The sequence below is a fragment of the Cenococcum geophilum genome (genome assembly GCF_001692895.1).
Source record: "Cenococcum geophilum 1.58 unplaced genomic scaffold K441scaffold_116, whole genome shotgun sequence".
NCBI lineage: Eukaryota > Fungi > Ascomycota > Dothideomycetes > Gloniales > Gloniaceae > Cenococcum > Cenococcum geophilum.
Genome location: NW_027137674.1, coordinates 57,182 through 61,464, shown reverse-complemented (window position 1 = coordinate 61,464; position 4,283 = coordinate 57,182).

The following is a 4,283-nucleotide window of genomic DNA, read 5'->3' as shown; positions in this document are numbered from 1 at the left end:
CTAGAAATGGGCTACTTACCCTATATAAGCTTTAACTAGAAAAAACTAGAAGGACCCCAGACTGTATATAAGAAACTATCCTATAAGGAAGCCTAGCAGTACCCTAAGCGCTTAGAAAAAGCCTAGAAATTAATAAAATAGCAGGTAAATAAGTATAGGCGCGAGCCTAACTTTGCTATATGCGATATAGTCTAGGTTATAGCAAAGAACTAGAAGATAGAACGGCCTAGCTATAAGCTAGACTATTAGATAGTAGGACCGTATAATGTTCTTAAGAAGATAGGCAACTTATATAAAGTAAAGCTCCCAGATTTAATTAAGGTCTATTCTATTTTCTCGCTAGATAAGCTACGGAAAGCTATAAATAACCTATTACCTAGATAAAAGAATAAACTACCCCTACTAATTTAAGTTAATGGTAACAACGAATAGAAAATTAAAGAAATACTAGCCTGTAAACTTATAAGGGGAACGCTAAAGTATTATATTAGTTAGAAAGGATATAACCTAGACCCTGCTTAGTACCGTATATAGAACTTTATAGGTAGTCCCTATAAGCTTTAGAAGTTCTATAGCCGTTATCCTAATAAACCTAAACTGCCAAAATACCTAGACAAATGGACATAATGCTAGTATAATAAAGACGATAAGCTACTAGAAGAATATAAAGATTAAAACGCCCTATAGATATAATACGGACTATAAAGCCTAAGGGCAGGCTTTTTTTTAGAGGGGGGGGGTTAATGTTATAGTACTAGTAGAACTTAGTAGAATGCGGTAGAACTTGGCAGATAGCTATAGTTATATAACTTAAAGATTGTATAAAACTTTAAGCGGCGCTGCTTATCTTTTTCCTTTCCTTTTCTCTAGCTTTGGATTCTTATTTATAGACAATCCAATTATATAGGCTTGTATGCGTCCTTCTTGCTATACTTATGCCTCAATTAATTAAGTTGCTAATACGCTTAATGCCTAAGTAGATATAGATATAGACACAGATATAGACATAGGTAGTAGGTAGGAAGGATTAATTTAGATTGTTTAAATAGCTTAAAGTATCCTATATATAAGATAGGGCCTAAAATTTAACTAATTTTTATATTTTAACCGCTATAAATACTGGAGTATTAATATACCTTATTTTAAAATCTAGAAAATTTAATATCTTAATTATTATTCTAATTGTTTTAATTGTTTTAATTGTTTTAATTGTTTTAATTGTTTTAATTGTTCTAATTGTCCTAATTGTCCTAATCGTTTTAATTGTCTAAAAAGCCTTCTAATGGGTTCCTGATAGGAAGCTAAGTATAAGTATCCTTTAAAGCTTCTAGCAGCCCTAATAGGAGCCTATTAGTACTATTAGGAGGCATAAATAATTTATTAATAAAAGAGCTTGCCATCTAGTAAAAAGACCACGTTAGGATTTTTTTTTTCGCCATTTAGCTTGCATTTCGCCGCACTTCGCTACATTTTACTGCATTTAAAAAGACTATAGCCCTTAAGCATCTTATAGGTAGCTATATTTATATAATGTTTAAAAAAAATCTAGATAGCCTATTAGATATTGTTGGTTACATAAGGGGATATCACGTAGCTACGGTTCGTAGATAGTATAATAATTGTTATTCTTGTTTTAATTCTTAAAAAAAGGGGTAAGGAACTTAAGGTTCCTCACCACGCTAGTGCCGCGGCGGCACGTGACGGTAACTTGCCGCATATAACGGCAACTTGCTATACGTGGTGGCAATATACCTTATATAGTAACTACTTGCCTTTATTTCTAACACTGGCAACTCTTCTTTTATAGTTGCTATCTACATATATATACCGCTTGACTAGCGTAACAAATATTAATCCTCCTTACTTACTATTGCCATTGCAATATAAGTCTCGCTGTCCCAAAATTTGCCTCTTAGCACGTAGTGCTTTCTTACTTAGGAGTTATAGGTAGATATCTTATTTAGAGGGCCGCTAAGGCGCTAGTAATAAGCAAGCCAATAGCAATTTTCCATCCTAGGGATGAAAAATCCTAATTAGCTGGGTTAAGTTAGGGTTTACAGAATATTATGCTTTAAAAAGTCTTAGCAAGAGAATCTAACCAATTAGATAACTTTAACCGCTAGTTAAAGTTCCTAGATATCTTAAGACCTTATATAACTAAGAAATTTCTAAAGACTCTCTTTTAACCTAACCTTTAACTTATACACGTAGAGTATTTATATTAATAAACGTCTCTAGTACCTTATTTGGGTTCGCCTTCGTTATTGCATTTACCGGGTTATTTTAGCTATTAATCTATTAAATTTTAAAGAGTTCTTAACGCTTATAGGATTACTAAAGTGCTATAATATTAATTATAAGGCGCTTCTCCTTTATAGTACTAAGCTTAACTAAACACTCATAGAGGGAATATAAGTTAGTGTATACGATTATAGGGATAACGGAAAATTCAAGTCGATCTATAATTATCTTTAGGGTAGTTCTAATTGTAATTACTATATTAACTCCGCTAACTATTCTATATATCTCTAACGCTAAAATACTTTAGGTAACGCGCTTACTCTTAGTTAAGCTCTAATAGATAAAATTGCTATAGATTATAAAGTTATTCTCTCCAGTAAATTCATTCGCGATAATAATCTTATATCCTAATTAGGAGCTAAAATCTTTATTATTTATAAACGATTTATTAATAAATATAAAGAGCTTAGCGGTAGGAAGATTAATAGGTACATAGAGTAGTCCCTAATTAAGATGGTTTATTTACTAGAAAAGACGCTTATTTAGGGCAAGGACATTATCCTTAGTTAATTCCTAGTGTTAGGCGGTAATAGAGAGATTAAATAAAGCCTTAGGTTGATAGATAAAAGCAATATAAGCTCTATAAGCGCGTTACTCTATATATCCTTACTTTAGAGAATTAGCGTTAATAACGTTAATCTTCTTACCTTAACCCTTTTAGCGCAGAGCAATAGAATCCTTGTTTAGGGAGAGAATGCATTTATTAAAGAGTAATAGTGTTATTAAACTAAGATTTTCCTTTAGCTTTGCTATAAGATTTGCCTTTACTAGCTTATCTTCTTTAAGAGCTAAGAATTGGTCGTCTNCTAANATAATTATATNNTNNNTTTATATGCNNANNATTCTAAATAGAGTTCCTNTAGTTGTAATAAGGAAGTAGGGATTAAATATAGAAGTAGTTATTAAAAGCTTCTCTTTATAGTGCTTGCTATAGGTAGCCTACCAGTAAGTTCCTACCTCTGCAATCCTATATAATGGCTTAAGCACAACTATAATTATATCTTCAGGATACTAGTGGCGAATTTACTCTGGAAGGTATGCTAATATTAAGCGTTAAAGGTGCGTCTCTAATTAGGTATAGGCTTAAGTAATATCTTATAAATAAACCGCCATTCCATTCTTTATTAAGGAGGGAGCTAGCGTAATAATAACTCGCTAACTAGCTTATTAAATTATAGGAGACTATATAAGAATTACCTCCTTACTATTATCGTTATAGCCTTAGATAATAAGCCTTAATTTCTTAAATGGGGCGTTAGTAGCTTTGCCCTTAATCTCGTTAACCATTCTTAACTTAAAGATGCGAACTCTATTAAACTTAGTAGGGTTATACTTCTTAAATTTAAAGACTCCTCTTGTAATAAGACTATCGATCTCCTACTTATTGGATACTTAAAAAGGAGCTCCTAGAGTTATAATACAACCTTCCTTTTAGAGCTGTTTTATAAGTTTAAAGTTAGCCTTCTCCTTAGCTGTTATAAAGGCCATTAATAACTTAACTCTATTCTTAATAGCGGCAATAAATTATTCTTTAAAATTAATAAGATATTAGCGATTTTGTAATCCCTTTAGGCGACCTCTACCGCGTTATAGTTATAGCATATCTACTACAATTATATTAGGATTATAGTCACCTTCTAGAGTATATTAATTATGGTTCTCTTTTAGGGCATCTTCTAGGGCATCCTATAAAGGCTTAGAATTATTATCTTTATAATAAGGCTTAATAACAGTTAAATAAAATTAAGTAGGTCTGTAAGGCATCTAAATAGTATAAGTTTAACTATTAATTATAATAAGTTGGTGTAGGCCTAACTATTCTCCCTTTTTACGCTATACGCGTACCTTAGACTAGAGTGGCAGATTAAGCATAGTTAAGGTGTTTAGGCTATTTCTTATTCCTAGTACCTTATTAACCTAGCGTATAGCATAGAGATGTCGCACTTCCTTTATTGCTTTATAAATAGCCTTGGCTTATTATA